Genomic DNA, 18716 nt, shown 5'->3' with positions numbered 1-18716 from the left:
CTGGGGGTTCAAGGGAAGAAGACCCAATGTCTAAGCCCTAAGGAGCTTCCCCTGGGGGAGCTAGCTAGTGGTACTCACGTCTTTAAGTGTCAAATCAATGAGTTGGACGTCCCTGTTACAGGAATTTTGTGAAATAAGAGGGGTAAGAAACAAGCTCTCACTGAGCAGCTATTATATTCTCCCCACCCAGGCATTGTGCCAGCTGCTTCCAAATGCGATTTCATTTAATTTTCACAGAAATCCTGAGGCAAACACTTTGTTAGGTTTTCACAGATGAAGCAGTTATGATTCAGAGAGGTTAATTGACTTGGCCAAGGTCACAGGTAGCGGAACCGCCAGACCGAGTTTCTGGGCAGGACTGCCTGACCTCTGCATCCTTTCGCTGTTAGGAAAACAGGGAGGAGGGTTTGCCCTCGGGCGCTTTGTGTGAAGCGCTCTCCTGGCAGTTACTTCATCCTGCTTTGCAATGCAGAGCTGTTTCCCAGACTGCTTTGTAGAACACAAGATGTTAATAGGCGTTCTAGTTAGAAAAGCCTGGGGGGATAAATGCATTGGGAAAATGCTGGGTTCAACAGGTGCACGAGGGGAACGGGGAACACCTGCAGTCTACTTCCCTGTATGGTGAAGCTCCCAGGGCAGGGTGTGGCAACGTCTCCCTGCACTTGTGTCCCGTGGAAGCCACCGTGGCAAGTAGTGTTTATGTAACAAGCATTTGATGAGCTTTTTCTCCAAGAATAGCACCTGTGGTCTGTGCGCTTCCCCCCCTTCCCCTGGACTGTGAGCAGAGGTTTGGTTGTATTCTTCCCCTTCCCCCCAGTGTCCACTAAGCTGTCATAATTACGGCTTACCCAGTTTCCAAGTGGGTGAGTGAAATGGGCCTTGACCTTGACCCTGAAGAAGGTAGAAGAAATAGCTGTGAACTGAGAAGAGGTCTTCTAGGAGAAAGAAGTCACAGGACCAGTGACTCCCGTGCACGAATGGAGATGCTGCGTGTCGGGGAAATGTATAAAGAGGTGGGGATTCAGCAGAGGGTGAGTATTTTAGACTGTGTGGCACCATGAGATCCTTTCTCTGGGCCTTTGGGCTATTTTTATTGCCAGGAAAGGGACTTTGCAAGACATCAAAAGACAAATAGCAGTCAAAGGCTTTAATCCTGCATTTATTTCCAACGCATCGAAATCCTTAGTATTGCCCAGGTCACAGCCCTACTGCTTCTCGTCCACTGCTTGAAGGCTGAGCCCTAGGGCTGGAGGAGCTCACCGGCATTTGGGGTTGATGGTGATGATGTCTCTCCGTGACTCGGGGGAGTTGTGCATACCGCAGACAGGCTACCGGGGGTATCCCCTGAACCCTTTTATGATTTTTCTTAGACAAAGTAAGTAGAGGCCCCATGAAGAGAAGCAGCTTTCTTTTAATTTATCCAGACAGATAGACAAAGATTTCCCTAATCTTTTGTTAAACCCAAAAGAGCAGGCCTGCATGGTTTCTAAACAAAGAGGGACCTTTGACAGAAACTCTTTAGATGGCATAATTATGAAACAGAAACTTTCAACAAAGAACCCCTTAGAGATTGCGAAGTTCCCCTTTCCTTACAACTGACAAGTAAATGCTTTCTTGGAAAGGACCCATTTGCCTTGCCTACTTTTTTGCTTAAATGTCCCTAATTACCGTCTGTTGGTCTCCTCCTGATTCCTGTAAGAAGGTATATACTCAAGTGTCAGATTCTCTCAAGCCCCAGGTCCCAGTGTTCTAAGAATGTTCCTTACAGAATCCCCTTATCACCAGTGGTACTTTAAAAACTGTAAGTTTCAGTGCAGCTCTTGGCTCTTTTTTTTTTTTTTTTTTCCTCTTTGAACACTTTTTCCAGGAAAGTTATTTCTACCTGACTTGAGAAAAGGGAGCTTTTGACAGGCTCATAAGGCAGCCTCAATGAGAAATTGTTTCTTTGTGCCCCAGGCAGCCCTGAGCCTCCCCACTGCCCTCAGGCTGCCATAGCAAAATACCGTAAACTCGATGTGTTAACCATTGTTTATGTCCTCACAGTTCTGGAGGCTGAGAAGCCCAAGATCAAGGTGCCTGCAAGGTGGTTTTTTTCTGAGGCCTCTTCTCTTGGCTTGGGGGTGGCCACCATCTCACCGTAAGCTCACGTGACCTCTTCTTTGTGTGCAGGTCGCAAAGGTATGGGGAGCACAAACTCTCTGCAGTCTCTCCTTTAAGGCACTTATGGCATCCATCCAACCAGGGTCCATCCTCATCACCTCATCTCATCCTAATTTTCCAGAAGTCCCATCTCAAGAATCCATCACATTGGGGGTTGGGGCCTTAATGTAGGAATTTTTGAAGGACCCCAGCATTCGTTCTACCACAGCAGGGTAGCACCTCGTCATGCATTTCAGAGTGACGTCACTACAGCTTGATGTCAGCGCTGATGAAGAAAATCCTGTTATCCACACCTTGACACTACCATTTGGGTGTCGGATCTGCCCTCCTTGCTCCTGAGCTTGCCATGAATTTGGGGCCTGCATAATGAATACAGAGTTGGTCCCTGGGGCTGGAAGTATGGAACAGAATAGGAATGAAATGTTACCTTGTTTAAATGACAAGGTACTCTAATCGCACCTAGCCAAACTATGGGCTCTGGGTAGTGAGTGCATGGGCAGCAGAAATGTGGGAGCTACAAGGAGGGGTAATTGGTCGGTATATTAATTAGCACAGCTAACTGGTAATGAGTATCCAGAAAGGGTCAGGAACTGGACCAGACATTTTCTCGGAATTCTATCCCTCACTTTGCACTCATCACAACTCTGTAAAATCAATTCTATTACTATCATCCTTACCTAATGAATGAGGAGGTTGAGTCAGAGATAAGCAACTTGGCTTTCACTGGTAAGGGTGTGCAAATAAAAAGATGGAACAGGGATTTGAAACCCACCTCCTATTCTGGGTTAGGCAACATGCAAAAACTTCTTCTAGATGCACTGTTTTATGCCCCAAAGCTCTGTTTTAGTGAGTAGACTCTACCATTCCTTGTCCCCAAATTCAGGTCCTCTGCCCCTTCCTGGATGCACACATTGTGATTTCCAGAGTGGGGGGGGCACACAGAGGTGCCCCATAGAGGACATTAGGTCTCAGTAAATCCTGATAATACTTTCAGAAACACAGGTTCCTGGTTTCTCATTCTATCCTATGTCTTCTTTTTCAACCAGTCCCCCCTTGCACAAAATTGCTTCGATTGCAGATGAGCAGCTGTGCTGTGGGTGCAGAAGCTGTAGCATCTTGCTGACAGCTGACTTTTCTCCAGGGCATCGGCTCATCCATGGCACCCTGCTTTCTGCACGCCTTATTTTCCTGTCAGTTTCGGTCAGTTTCCTCTCCTGACCACAACTGAATCTGAAAGAGATCGGTTTTCCAGTTACTCCTTATATCTCAACGCACATGTTCAAGGTGAGGCTCAGGATCACTTCTCAGAAATATACGGGGTATTTCTTTGTCAAAGTTATGGAACAGGGTTTCCAACTTATAAGTCCGCAGGCAGAAGCCAGGTTACATCAATACACAAAGCTTCCCAGGTGTAAGTTGGTTGCTGTTATGTCTCAGGAATTTTAACTGTGTCACCTGTCAAATTATGTTGCCTTTTTTCAAAAGACAGGCTAAATACAGGGGCCAACAATACATGCCTGAGACCCTTTGGTTAAAAAAAACATTATTTGTTTTTAATGATCATGAAGTTTCCTTGAAAGTCTGTGATCCTGTGACATTGTGAGTCCTTGGCAGAAGCCAGGCCAACCTACCTTCCCCTCCAAGGAAGGGTTGGGGGGCTACTTAGCAGAAAACTCAAGAATGTGAGATGTCTTCAGGTTGTGGAGTCGCAGGAAGGTGTGCCTGGATATCAGTCCTGTGTTTCTGGAAAGGAGCGTGAATGTGGAGTAGAATTAATTTTTGTAACCCTGAGCAAGTGCCTTTTCTTGTTTCTTTTCCTATTCATTCAACAGCATTTCTTCGGTGCCAGGCGTATAAAGGATAGGTGGTATGTTTTTGAAGGCACAGTGTGTATTTTAATATGTTTGTGTTCAGGGGGACAGCCAACACGTCCCAGTTTGCCTGGAGCTTTCCCCAGTTTTAGCGTTTAAAGTCTTGCATCCAAGAATCCCCTCACCACAGTCACCATATTGCTCAGAGAGTCACGTGCTGGCTTCAGCAGGTACGATTCCGGTGCCTGCGACAGCCAGAAATGAACCAGGATACAGGTGTGCTGCATTGGTGACTCAGATATTCCAAGCAGCACTGCTGTGGGTATCATTAGTTTACAAAATAGTGAAGAACTCTTGGTGAAGTTCCAAACAAAACAGAGTACATGCTACCCTAAATTTACACAGCAGTTGCATTGCTAGGAAATTCATTATATAGTAACATGTGCAGAAACACTTGGAGCTGAAATGTAAAATATGATTTATAGTGTATACACAGATGACTGCTGATATCGTGTTCACTTAAATGACAGACTAGCGCGGTACTTGGGACATCTTTGTGGTGTGGAATTGCCCCGTGTGCTGCAGAATATTCATCATCCATTGGCCTCCCTTTGAATGTGGTCCAGGGCACCCTCCAGTCACAGCAACAACAAAACTGCCTGCACAGGTCGCCCCAGGAGGCGTCCTGCCCGTGTCGGAAACCGCTACCCCAGCTATTTGAGAAGAAATAAATGTTTAAGAGGAGATAAGGTACATCTGGTTGCTGCTTTTATCTTCCTTTTTCACCTCCTTCATTAACGAAAACGATTGAAATGTTCTCTGTGGGATGAAACTTTCACCCTACAAAGTGCTTGGGAGAGTCGGGCGATAACTGCCACCTTTTTCTCCCAACAGATTAAAGTACGCCTGCTCACAGAAAACTCACGAAAGGGGGCAGCTCTGAAATGACCCGGGCTCTGAAGCGGGAGTGTCTGCTCTCTCCAGCTTCCGCTGTGTTGATTGGGTGGTCTTTCCGCCACTTCCCCTGGCGTCGACTGAGGCTCGACTTCTCTTTTATTCATCAAAAAATTAGCCCAGGGTTTTAGTTTCTTTCTGTCCTCCGGCCTGGCAGTGGGAGAGAGGGACGTAGCTAGGGCCCCCAGCTCTCGGAGTGCGCGAGGATTTTCCCAGCAGCCTGGTTTTTGATCTTGACCTGTTGTTCAGCATGGTACATGCTAGCATTCTTTTGGGTGAGGCACAGTGGTGGGAAACGAGAGCTGGATAAGACACAAGACATTCGGGATTGGAGAGAGAAGAGGCCAGTATGAAGTAATTAAAGAAACTAATATGCATAGAACTAATACTAGTATTATTATGTTTTATATAGAAATCTGTATTATATATAAATTATATATTAAATTAACTATTATATCAAAATATAACACTGTAATATAATTAATATCTAAATTATACAGAATTTTATTTAATATATAATTATATTACATTGAAATCAAATTACTTAAATTAATACAATTAAGTGTATAATAGTTACATAATATATATTACCTATAACAATTATAACATCATTATTGTTGTTTTTATACTTTATGGGTTTGTTTTGGACTTTCCAGAATCAGTGTCTCATTGATGGAAGAAGGACACTTATTTGTGGGCTCTCACTGTGGTCTAAGTCACTATTATACACACAATAGCCCTCTTATGAGCTGAGCTCTACTTTACAGAGGTTTAACTTGACCAAGACAATGGTGGGGGCAGTTCGAATGTGGGAGGTGGAGAGTGGGCAGGGCAGGGGAGAGTAATGGGAGAAAAATTACAGACAACTGTAATTGAATAACAATAAAAAAAATAATTAAAAAAAATGTTTAACTTGAGGCTCAGTGAGACGAGTTGATTTGGCCAAGGTCCCACAACCAGAAAATAATGGACTCAGATCCACTGATACCGTTTCTGAGACACTACGCTGTCTTTTACTCAGAGTGGTTGTGGAACTGAATCTGAATTAAGCATTAGGTGTGTGGGCCGGACCAGTAGAGCGGTGGGAGGGCATTCAGAGAAGGGAGTACTCACCCTGCGGAAGAAGTCGAGCTCCAAAGACACCTAGAAACGTGAGGGAGATTTAGGGAGGGGAAGGGAGGGCTCCTCCTGGGATAGGTGAGGGAGAGCACATGCCCACAAGGGAGCTGGGAGGCTTAATAACGAGACCAGGCTCATCGGGCCAGCCGGCACTTGTGTGGGTGTTGTGACAAAGAGGAGAGAGCCTGGAACAGATTCTGAAATCTTCAAGGGCAAAGGCTGTCTATCCACGTTTATATTCTAAGGACCTGGTTCATAGATGTCTGAAACAAAGTAGGTGCCTAGTAAGTGTTTACCTGGAAGGCTGTGTGGGCAAGTCACAGCCAAGCCAAGGAGGTTAGGCTAGAAGCAGTCAGCAAGAGAGGGCCTGCCTGCCTTTTTGACCCCATTAATAACACTGGTTTCTAACAGATGAAACCCGCAGCTCCCGGGGAAGGGTGAACGTGGCTGGAGAGGAACAGTGATCTGGCAGTGGTGTAAGAGGGAAACGGGTTCCGGTGGATGACTGAGTCCGAGGCTACAGGGAGTCAGCCAGAGAAGAGCAGAAGAGATGAGATTCCCTGAGACATTTCAGGAGGCAGCCTGGGGAATGGAGAGAACTGGGCTTTGCAGTCACACAAACCTGGGTTTGAATTCCAGCTCTGCCACTTTCGAGCTGTGCACCCCAGACGAGCAGCTCCACTCTCAACTTCGGTTTCCTCATCTGTAATGTGGACCCTGAGAAAGAAGACACCTACTAAGAAGGGTTCCTGGTGTCTAACTGGGCTCAAATTTAGAAAAAGAAGGGAGGGAGGGAGGAGGGAAGGAAAAAGAGACTAGCAGCCATTTCTACAAAGGGGCTTCTCACTCAAAGTGCACTTCAGGGAGAAGCCTGCACTGAACTGCTGCCTCTGTGCTGCCTGCCTGCCTGCTCTGTGTTTCTGCCATGGGAGCCAGCCTTTATAAACGAGTTCCTGGAATCCTATTTCAACCAATAGGGTCAAGGCTTTTCCCATCCATTTTGAGCTATGCAGCCCCAACCAACAAGATTGGCTGTCTTCTGACCAATCAGATTGTGGGGATTCAGTGCCTTTTGGACCAATCAAAATGTGGGAATTTGGAGTTTTCATTTGCATGAGGACAGACCAGTCTGGGACCAGGGGCAAGGACTTCTGTTCAGGAAACCAGCTTTCCTCTGGCTCTGAGCATGCACTTTTCCTTTCCGCTGAAGACTGCATCTTCCTGGCTGAGCCAAAACACCAAAGATTTCTTGCCAGGGCAGAGCAGACCACTGAAAGGCAGAGTAGAGCTCTCTAGCCAGAGAGGGGCCTGGTCCCGGGGCTGCCTCACAGCCGTGCTGTATCACAATTAAGCTGTTTTGCACTTTTCCTTCTTCATTGCACCTCACATGGGGGGTTCCTGTTGTTCTTGAATTGGAGCCAAGGACCATCACCATCAGTTGACAGTAAAAATGGGGATTAAGATACATACCTCAGCTCTGGCTGGTGTGGCACAGTGGATGGAGCGCTGGACTGCAAACCCCAAAGGGTTGCCAGTTCAATTCCCAGTCAGAGTACATGCCTGGTCCCTGGGGTGGGGGGACACTCGAAAGGCAACCACACATTATTCTTCCTCTCCCTCTTTCTCCCTCCCTTACCCTCTCTAAAAATAAATAAATAAAATCTTTTTAAAAAGACACATACCTCAGAGAGCCACTGGGGAAAACAAACTAGATATGTTAATACAGAGCACCTGTCCTCAAGAAATATTCAATAAACATGGCTTTTTGTCCTTTTTTCCTGACAGAATTATTGATCAGAATTTGATAATTAATTGAATTTGAGGCCTCACATATATTGCCTAAAAATGGTGACTATCTTGGAAAAATTTGGTTGATTTGTTGCATAGCCTAGCTGAAATGTCTGCTCTGGAGCTGACGGTAGGGCACCGAAATGGAGATGACTGGGAGTGAGTAGCGCTGGAGACATTGATGTGAAGAGTCCGCAGCATAAAACGCACTTTCTAATGAGGGATGATGAGATGAAGACAGAGACCGGGCTCTTTGTGTTCAGGGCACTCATCGGCACAGCCACAGTTTAGCACATGGGCGTTTGATTCCATTCAACCCGACACCTCCCGACGTTTCTGCCAAGACCTGAGCTCCTTCCGATTCCTCATCTTCCGCCACAGCCAGTGTGATCAGCCACATGTGTGTCACCCCTCAGAGCCTCCTAGCGAGAGGAGAGACTCGGAGCCAGGCACCTCGCTGGTATCCGGGGCAGGTGGGGCTAGGCTGACTTCCACAGACAGCTGGAACTGAAGAACAAGGCTTTTGGCAGCTTGGAACCCAACCAGTGCTATTCCAGATGTTGGCATAGCCAACTGGTTGGAGAGACCCTGCTCTCCTGTTGCTCTCCCCCCCATGTAGCTTTGAAATTATTCAGAGAGCAAGCACTGAGTAATAAAGTCCGGGTCACTCCCCGTCTGTCTCACTAAATGCCACTTGGAACCGGTGCCTTTTCATTTGACAATAAAATCAATGAATGAAATATCACAGGGTTGAAAGCGACGCTGTACAGAATTCATTACGGGCAATGCTGTGTTCCCAGGGATGGAAAGCCTTGGCCCTCTGTACTTTGCTTTCCGGAACATCAACACATCTACTTAATGAAACTTGAACCTTCTGTTAATCCTTCACCTGTGTGCTTTTAAACGTGAATCCTTTGAACGGAACTCAGAAGGCCTTCTCTTTGGATTCTGCCTCTTTATAAGTAGCTGTAATAAAAAATTGGAATATGCATCAGTTAAGGGGAAAAGTGACTACTTAATTAGGAAGATGGTCCATGAGATTAAAAGGCTTTTTCTAATAACCACAGGGTCCCCTATGAGCCAACACTATTTCCTTTGAATTGTTCTTTCCTTTTGAGAATCATCTCAACACTGAGGGCACTGAGCCGAGTGTCACGATTTGTGCAGACTGAGAGGCAGCCACCGTGTGGGAGAGCAAAGAACGGTGGCCGAGGGGCGGGAGGGTATCTGCAGTCTTTTCCTTGTTGAACATAACAGACCACTGAAAGAATAATGTCATTGCTTTAGAAGGGATGAAAAATGGGATCAGCGTGAGAAGAGAACCTTTTAAGATGTGTGAGTGTGGCCGAGTTGGGAGAACAGAGAAGAGAATCAGGTGAGAACAAGGCAAGGGCTGGTTATTCTGCTGCCCTTTGCTAGAAGCAAATGTCTTTTCTTTGGAAAAATAAGTGCTTGATTTAAGCCAGGGGATCAAGAAAGGAGACACATCCGGGATCACAGTTAACTCGCACGGCTCATCTAAGGCCTATCTTCAATTTTAATCCAGGCTTTTTTCCCCCCCAACAAATATTTATTGAGCACTTACTCTATGCCACATACCGCTGGGCTTGATATATAACAACTTATGGCCCACCCTCAGAAGCTTAGATCCAAGTATTGACGAGAGAGGGGCAGAGAACAAGCGGGAAGAACAAACATGATGGGCTCAGTAAAGGAATGAGGAGCAGTCAGAGTCTTGGAGAATGAGGAGGGGGCTATTTTGGAGAGAAGGACATGAAGGAAGACTTCTCGGAGGAAGAGACATTTCAGCTGAAAGAGGGCAAACTGGCTGACCCTGAGAGGAGTGGGGGAGGGTGAGACATATGTGGGACCTGAGGTGGAAAAGAGCTGGTGGCCTTGGAGGAACAGAAGCCCCATGTGGCTGGAGAATAGTGAGTACCAGGCAGTGTTGGGAGGGGGTGGTGGAGATGGGCAGGAGCTTGTTCATGCAGCAATCTGTAGGCCACCCGAATGAGTCTGCTTTTCAGGCTGAATAATGTTGCAGTAGGGGCTGGTGCTATCTGATTGGCATTCCAAACACAGAACTTGTTCACGATGTGGACAGTGGATTGGAGGAGCCGAGCATGGACGTAGGGTGACCAGTTAGGATGTGAGGTAGGGCCAGTTTGTACAGCAGCATTTGCAGAGACTGGTGTCTAGATCTCAAGTACATTTTGGATGCCAGGACGTGGCTGGTGAGGGAGAGGAAGGAGTCAGGGTTGACTTCCAGCTTTCTAGCTTGAGCCACAAGAGGCAGATGCAATCACTAATAATCCCCCTTTCAACAAATGTTCATGGAGCATCAGCTGTGCCCTGTGCACTGCGCCAGCCAGCGCTGGGGAACTGGACTTAGGCAGAAGGCAGTCCCTGCCCTCACTGGGTTCACCGCTGGAACAGGAAGGCAGGTGTGTGAACAAACACTTAACAGAACACCAAGACATGCTGACGCACAACTAGTAATGTTTGGCAGGACCCCCTGGGAAATGTACTCTCCCTCTTCCCCACCAACCACCAGTTCTGTTGTTGGTAGAAATTGTTATTTTTGCTTTTGCTTACATATTTAAAACATGCATGCTCTGCGTGGGAAGGAAATATATGGAATATTTGTGTGGTCTTTAAAAAACTATAAATCCAACATTCATCTATCCACCACCTAGGTAGAGAAATAAACCTTCATAAAGCCCTTTGAAGCCTTGTGTACTCTGCCCCTTAGTTAAACATTGTTCTGGGGTTTTGATTTGTCACTTTCTTGTTCTTTGTAGGTCTAATATCCATGTTCCCAAACAGTATGTTATTTATCTTGCCTCTTTTAACGTTGTGTAAGTGGAAGCATTCTATGTTTATACTTCTGAGACTTCCTTTTTGGCTCACATTCTATTAATGGGATGTGTCCATGTTGCAGCATGTAAATCAAGTTCATTTATTTTCACTACTGTATGTGAATAACACACAATAAATCCATTCTTTTGTCACAGATCACTTGAGTGTTTGCTGTATTTGACTATTCCCAATATTTCTATGAATAGTATTCATATATTTCCTAGGGCGCATAACTCTTGGGGTGTTTGCTGAAAGGTTATACGTAGGAGTAGGTTATAAAGTATACACACTCAACTTTATTAGTGATTGCCAATGCTTTTGCCATGCGATTGTTATAATTTCCAGTCCCACCCTAGTGACTGACAGTTCCCATGGCTACGTGATGCGGACTCAGGCCCGCGAGGTCCATGTGTTGTGGCTGTGATGAACAAATTCACAGGGACTACAGAAGTCCTGTGGAGAAAAGGGACTGCACAGCCGCTCTCTGAGTGAAAGTGGGCCCTGACCCCTGCCTGGACAGGCTTTTATTGCTTTTCTGGGTATATTACATCAGGATGGTCCACATTTACTATGCACAGGTTAGCTGTAGGTGATTACTTTTTACAGATAACAAAGGAAAGAATGTTGCTGATTACTTCAAAGAGAAGGATGTTGCAGATCAAGGGGAAAAGTGGTTGAACTGGTTACACTCCATCCTTGGGAGGTTTAGCACAGACTTTAGGAAGTTACTGTAAAGATATGCAGTAAATATTTGCTGTCTCAATCCAGAGTGAGGGAGTTTTAGCAAAAAGCAAGCCTCATAGCAGCCTAGGTATAATGCAGGCCTGATTCCTCACGGGAAAACCATTCCGTGGGCTTGGCTCCTGTGTGCCGACTCGCTCCCCACCTGTTTTCCCAGTCAGTGCCTGGGCTACATTCGCCATGCCACACAGGTATAGGTTCCCCATCTTCACCAGTATTTACTCGTTGTTTTTTTCCCTTTAGAAATCTTTGCCAATCTTGTGGGCAAAGAATGATATGTCACTGGTATATTAATTCGCATTTTTATTACTAATGAGGTTATTATACATTTTAATATGTTGATCAGTTGGTTGGATTTTCTACTCTAGAAATATGTTTTTCATATCTTTTGCCCATTTTCTGTTAAGTGGCTCATATTTTTCTCACTGATTCATAACCACTCTCTATATGTTCTAGATACTAAGCCTTTGCCAATTTTGTGCTGTAAATATTCTCTCTCGGACTCTTGCATGTTTTTTTTTTTATGGTGTAAATTGATATATTGAAGTTCTTCATTGTAGTGTATTTAAATTTATCAGGCTTTTTCTTTAGGGCTTGGCATGTTTATGTATTTGATTTAAGAAAATAGTCCACAACCTGGGGTCATAAAAATATTTTCTATATTTTATTCTAAATACTTTAGAGTTTTGCCTTTCACGCTTAACTTCTTCACTTAAATGGGATTGAGTCATATGTGAAATATAAATAAAGTTTATTTCTTGTGTAGTAATTATTTGTCCCAATATAATTTTTTAAATCACCTGCCTCTCCCTTATCCATCCTAGATCAGTTTTCTGTATGTGCCCGACTGTGCTCCCTTGGCCTCTGTGTGTGTCTGTCTGTCTCACAGCCACATTATCTCTGTGTGACTGCACCTTTATAACAAATCGTGGTAGCTGGTAGTGCCAGTCTCCTCACCTGGTCTCCTCTCTTTTCAGATACTTCTCGGAAGTGAACTGCGAAAACAGTACAGTACGTGAAGTGTGTGTAATTCAGTGAATTACCACGGTCTTAGAAGTCTGTCCAGACTCATGCGTGTACACACGCACACAGGAGGTTCTATTGGAATTTTATACATCTATACATCAATTTGATGAGAATTGTTATCTTTATAATAATGAGTCTTCCTACCTATAAACATGATTTGTTATTCTTTTGGTTTTTTCTCCTTAATATCTTCCAATAACATTTACAATGTTCCCCATAAAAGTCTTGCGCATCTTTTTTTAGATGTATTCCTGGGTACCTAATATATTGTGTTGCCATTGCAAATGATATTTTAGTGTAGTTTTTACCTACTGCTGGTGTATGAAAGGCAATTAACTTTTATATATTGATATTATATGCAGAGGCCTACTAAACTCTTATTGATTCTAATTATCAGTAGACCTCAATTACACATATTACATATTTGCCTTTTGTATCTTTTTCTTCACTGTTTTACTTCCAAACTTTGTTTCTTTTAAATGACATATTGCTGGACTTTTAAAAAATCTCCATATAAAAATCCATCTTTCGCTCAGAATGTGCGGTCTGGTTCTCTAGACTGCTGTTACCCATACGATGTGATTTCTGCTTTCTTTGGATTGATTAGAGGTTTGATTTCTCATTTCGATTTTAACCTCTACTAGATTGAAAGTTATGTACTAGAAATCTAAACATGAATATTTAAAGTCTGAAATTAATATCTTCCTTCTCCTAAACTGAATGAGAACTTTAGAATACTTGATCTATAATCACCTCCTCTCGAACTCTATGCCTGCTGTTTACAGTGTGCTTATTTGTTTGGTTTTTGTTCTCGTTTCATCAATGAGCTGGCATTGTTGGTCTTTCAGCTGGTGTGTTTTGAAAATTTTATCCATAAATATGCTGTTTTCTTTTCTCACTAAGTGTTTTCACGTTTCAGACTTTCCTTCTGGGGTCACTTTCTTTCTTCCTGAAATATATCTTTCAGAGTTTCCTTTAGTGAGCGTCTGCGCCCAGTGAGCTCTGTTTTTGTTTCTCTGAAAAACGTCTTTATGTTGCCATCCTGAAGGCTGTTCGCACTGGATCTAGAATTCTAGGCTGACAGTTGTTTTCTCTTGGCACCCTGAAGAGTTTATTCCACTCTCCGAAGGCGTACATTGTTTCTGTGGGTGAGTCAACTGTCTGTCACTTTTCATTTCTACACGTTTCACTTGGTTCCTTTTCAAACAGGCCTGGTCACTTTTGACAGCCTGTGTGTTCTTTTGTCATATTCTTTATGGTCTTTACAGTTATCTCTTCATGCATAACAAATTACAGAAAAATTTAGTGGCTTAACACAAGTCACTTATTATGTCTCATGATTTCCGTTAGACAGAAATTCAGGAAAGGCTGGGCTAGGCAATTCTTGGTTGGGAACTCTCCTGCATTTGGGATCGTGTGGCAGCTTAGGCTGGATAACGGATTTTTTCATACATGTACAAAATGATATTTCATCGTGTTATGGGGTATTTTAGTTTTTGTTTGTTTTGTTGTTGTCCAGTTTCCTGAGAAAGAATGGACTTAAAACATTGCATAAGTTTAAGGTGGCCAAAATGTTGACTTGATAGAGAGATGGCGAAGTGATGGCCATTGTAAGGTTAGCCAACACCTGCCTCATGCCACATTGTATCATTTCTTTTTTGTGATGACAGCCTGTGAGGTCTACTCTTGTAGCAACTGTTCAGTATATAATACAGTATTTTTAACTATAAGCACTGTGCTATACATTAAATCCCCAGAACTTCCTCATTACTGGAAGTTCTTCTTCCCATCCCCCTACCCCCACCCCCCAGTCACCACTGTTCTACACTCTATTTCTATGAGTTCACCTTTTTCAGATGCCGCATGTAAATAATATCATACAGTATTTGTCCTTCTTTGTCTAACGCATTTCATTTGACATAATGCTGTCAAGTTCTATTTATGTTGTTGCAAAGGGCTGGATTTTCCTCTCCTCTCTTTGTGGCTCCATAGTATTTCATTGTATATATACCACAAGTTTCCCTACCTCTGGGACAGGGAAGGCATTTTGCTGTTTCGCTCATCAAGGGTATGACTTTTGGGGGGATCCTGGCGTTATGCTTTGTCCCCTGGCTGCTTTTGCATAGTCCTCGTTTGTCTCCTTTTTCCTGTGTTTGGCTCATTAAATCTAATGCTTAATGACATTAGCGATAGGCATGTTCTTCAATTCAGGTACGGCCTTCCTCTTGCTTACCTCTCTGTATTTGCGTTTTCTAATCAATTCTCTTTACTGACTCTGAGGATTTGCCTTCTGTTCTTGTCTACTCGTCTCTGTTCTTACACGCATGCATACATGTGCACAGATGCATACTTTTGTGTTGATCCAGCATTTTTAGGTGTTTTCTCCTAGGGCGTTGTTTTGCTTTTTGGTTATGTTACCCTCCATGGTGTCTAAAACTGATGCACTTAGGGAGCTCTTTAAAGATACCAGTTCCCTGGCCCAGCCCACACGTAGCAAATCAGGATCTCCCGAGATGGGGCCAAGTACGTGTATTTTCTGAAACCCTGCCCAGGGGACCCTGACACCTGCCACTGCTAAGGGGAAATTATTATAATGAAGACGTCGTCCTGGGACTTGGGGGAGGCTTTATAGGGGAGGAAATTGCTTTTTACCCTTTCTTAAAATTTATTCTCATCCTCTAATCGCCTCAGTTAGTTTTATGGTATGTAAGCACCCAACATCAGCATCAGTCCATGTATCGGAAGGCCCCTGGGGAATGTCCAAAGGCAGCCTCTTCTCACTGACTGTGTGGCAAGGTCATGTGATGACCACCTCATGGTACAGGTTCCTCAGCACTTGTTTATGCTCCTCCACTCATCTCTCCATTCCCTGGGCTCAGAGCCACTGGTAGTCCAGCTCACTGAGCAAGAACCCCCCTGCACCATCCACGGGTCCTACCAAGGGCATGGTGTGAGCTGTCTCACTGACAGGTGTGGCATGAAAGAGAATTTCAGGTACACCGCTGGGCAAGGGAAGGGGGAGTCTGTACAGGGGCCAGCTCTCAGGAGGCAGGATCCCATTTTTGACCGACCCCAAGTTGTACCAAACCCTGTAATGTCAAGAGTTTTGTTTGACTTTATCTTCACCACCTTCTGAAAGATGTTCACAGTGGACCACACTTCTAGATCCATCTGAGAGGCGATGCTAAACAGTTCAAGAGACATGCTCACCTGGAGTCAGGAAGACCAAGGTCTGAGTCCCAGCTCCACAGCTTGTTAGCAGCATGACCACAGGCAAGGGACTTCCATTCCTCCGAGCCTTTTCTGCAACAGGGAACATCATAACGTCTAAGGTTATTGGGAAACTTAAATGAAGCAATGCATTTTAAATGTCCTCCTGTACAGGGTCTCTTAGATGCTTCTATTTGTTATTTTTGCTGTTGCCGCTATGGCTCTTAAAAACCCTAAGGGGTAAACAGGACAAGGATTATTTTCGTGGTCTTGTCCTGTAGAGCAAATCTGATGCCTACTCACCTTTGCTACCAAGTCAGGATCAGGCTTGTATATCTACATGCCGACCCCAGTGTAGCTTTTTAGCCTTAGTTCCTAATAACAGTAAAAATCAGTTTATTTATTGAACAGCTCTAAGCACCAGGCACCAGGCTAGATATTTTGTATGTGTCATCCCTGGTCCTTACAGTAACCTGCAAGGAGGTTTCATTAACCCCATGTGACAAAGAGCAAACTGAAGCTGGGTGGATAAAGGCTCTGCAGCGTCACATGGGTGGCCAGTGGCTCAGATTGAAAACAGGGTTGTGCTCTTTTAAACGTGCATCCAGCCCCCCCTTCTCTGTGCCGGTCTCCCTCACGATTGCTCTGCTCAGTCTTTTCTCTCCCTGCATGGCCTTCCACCTCCTGCTCTCCCACCAAAGTCTTACTCATCCTTTAAGACCCTATTCAAATGCCACCTTCCCTGTGGGCCTTCCTCTGGATCCCTCAGTCACAGAGAATCACTCTTTTTGCTGTATTTTCATGGGATTTTCCTTAGGGTCTACTTTGTGCGCACTTGCTATCATCTTGTGTCTCTTAGGCACATAAATGTCGCTTGTACTCATTTGTAGTGTGTTTGAAGTCAGCAGTGATTTCCTAAGAATCAGTGACCACACTTTACAGATATACATTAAATGTTTATTGAAGTTAAGAATGAAAATTGCATCCAGAGAGGTTGTTACTAGGTACTTTCTTAGGTATGTCAATCCTTCAGCCTTTAGCGATACTCTACAAGTGGCTGTCAGTGACAGACAGAGCTGACACACCTCGCACTAGTGCCTGTGAAAGTTCCCAGAATGCAATTGTGCAAGTAAAGGGTCTTCTGTGAACCCAAGTTTTCTAAGTTGTGGAAATTTATTTGACTCGATCAGCTCTCCGGTTCCCAGCCTTTCTCTCTGGCCCCTTTTGTCTTCTTTATTCTCACCTGTAGATTATTCCAAGTCTACAAAAGGTGGGGTGGCTGGACAGCACGTTGAGCCCTGGTGGCTCAGAGCTGCCGCTGCCCCCATGCAGAAGCTCCTTAAAGTGATTCATCATGCAGAGCCTTATGCCTAAGTGACTGGGTCACCATCAGCCAAACATTGCATAAGCAGAATGGAATTAGAATCTCTCAGGGGCTAAACAGTTGTGTTTATAACAGGTTCTTCCATTTCTCCATTGCCTTTCCTTCAATGACACTTAACTAGAAAGTTAATAGAAATGGCAAACATCAGCACAAACTAAAAAGTTTAAAAAAGAAAAAAAGGACTTTATAAGATGTGTAGGAGTGTTCACTCTTTGATGAAGCACATAGATTTAGTAGTCACAGGCAAACCAAAAACTTTTCGTTTGGGACAGTGGTAGTTCCCAAAATCTCTCTTTTCTAAGAAAGATTGAAACTACCCAACGTTGCGAGTATTGGTCCTGCAAATGAGGTAGGACAGAGTCCCGAGGTCGTGTGGGAGATTGGGGTACGGACAGACGGATTAGTGTCTGTAGGTCTTAAACAGCCCTGAGGTCGCTGACAGCCATGGAGTCCTGGGCTGTCGGAACACAGTGGGGACTCCGGGGTTACTCTGTGGGAATGTTCCCCCAAGGGGAGGCCGGGTTTCCAAACAGCTGGACCTGGGCTGGAGCTCGGCTCCGTGCTGCGTGTCTCCAGTACTCTGTGTGGTAATTGCTCAGACTGTCGCAAAGCTGGCTGCAATACAGGTGGAAATGTGTAAACCCATCATTGCCGCTGGCCAGCAGAATCGCTGCAAATGGAGGGATAATGGAGCCACGGCCTCTTCTGTGAGTGAGAGCCCACTGATGGGAGTTAGGTGCCATTTTTCTTAGCCTGCGCCCATCACGTTATTTCCAATTCTAGTTACTAAAAGCAGAGTTAATGTTTGAAGATATGGTTCAAGCCCAGAAATGCAGAATCGGACTAGATTTTTACTACCTTTCTGAGTGGTCTAAAACCAGAGCATTTATGTAAACCATAGCCACTCGCCATTATCAAATCTTTGTCAGGAATTCCATTTACTTTTCAGAGAAATAACTCTTTTCACACTCAGTGCATCAATTCACATATTTATTTATCATGTTTAGTTGCAACAACAAGACCTGGCATAAGCAGGTTTGGGCACAACCACGTCCCCCTCTTGCTAAAAGCACGGCCAGGTGGGTGGAAACAGGTACGCAGACCTACTAGAGAATGGTTCCTACTGTTTTGTTCTGTGAGCCTTGTGCATATGTCACTATGAAAACACTCCCGGGAAAGAAAGCAGGGATTGGCAGTGGGCTCTCAACGTATTGCAGTCTATTCCCTCCCTTTACAGACCCAGGAAAGAAAGGAAGGGGACTTGGGTCACGGGGAGAGCTGACAGCCCTCCGTCAGACACACTAATAGTATTTACTACATGGAGTTCTTCTCTGCGGATCACTTCAGCAGTGCGTACCCGGTCTGTCCAGGGCTGACACGGTGTCTTAGTCCATTAGGGCAGCTATAACCAAATGCCATAGACTGGGTGTCTTATAAACAATGCATTTATTTCTCATGCTTAGGGAGGCTAGGAAGTCCAGGATCAAGGGGCCAAGAGATTTGGTATCTGCTGAGGGCCTGCTTCCTGGCTCACAGATAGGCGTGTCCTCACTGTGTCCTCACAGGGTGCAAGGGGTGAGGGGTTCCCTGGACTTGCTTATAAGGGCAGTGATCCCTTCATGAGGTCTCCACCCTCGTGAAGTGGTCACCTCCTAAAGGCCCCC

At 44.7% G+C, this 18716-nt stretch overlaps 1 protein-coding gene and 1 long non-coding RNA gene across 5 annotated transcripts in view; both read left to right on the top strand.

Annotated features, from left to right (window-relative positions):
- The window catches only part of LARGE1 (LARGE xylosyl- and glucuronyltransferase 1), a 453793-nt gene that overhangs the window by 327814 nt on the left and 107263 nt on the right, over positions 1 to 18716 (top strand). The gene's annotated exons all lie outside the window — the stretch shown is intronic.
- Positions 138 to 5471, top strand: LOC128780352 (uncharacterized). Its single transcript, XR_008426274.1, has 3 exons — positions 138 to 3444; positions 4502 to 4721; positions 4866 to 5471. It is a non-coding gene; the product is annotated as an uncharacterized lncRNA (long non-coding RNA).

The sequence above is a fragment of the Desmodus rotundus genome, chromosome 3 (genome assembly GCF_022682495.2).
Source record: "Desmodus rotundus isolate HL8 chromosome 3, HLdesRot8A.1, whole genome shotgun sequence".
Lineage (NCBI taxonomy): Eukaryota > Metazoa > Chordata > Mammalia > Chiroptera > Phyllostomidae > Desmodus > Desmodus rotundus.
Note: the sequence above shows the minus strand (reverse complement) of the source record. Positions and strands in the feature narration are given on the sequence as shown.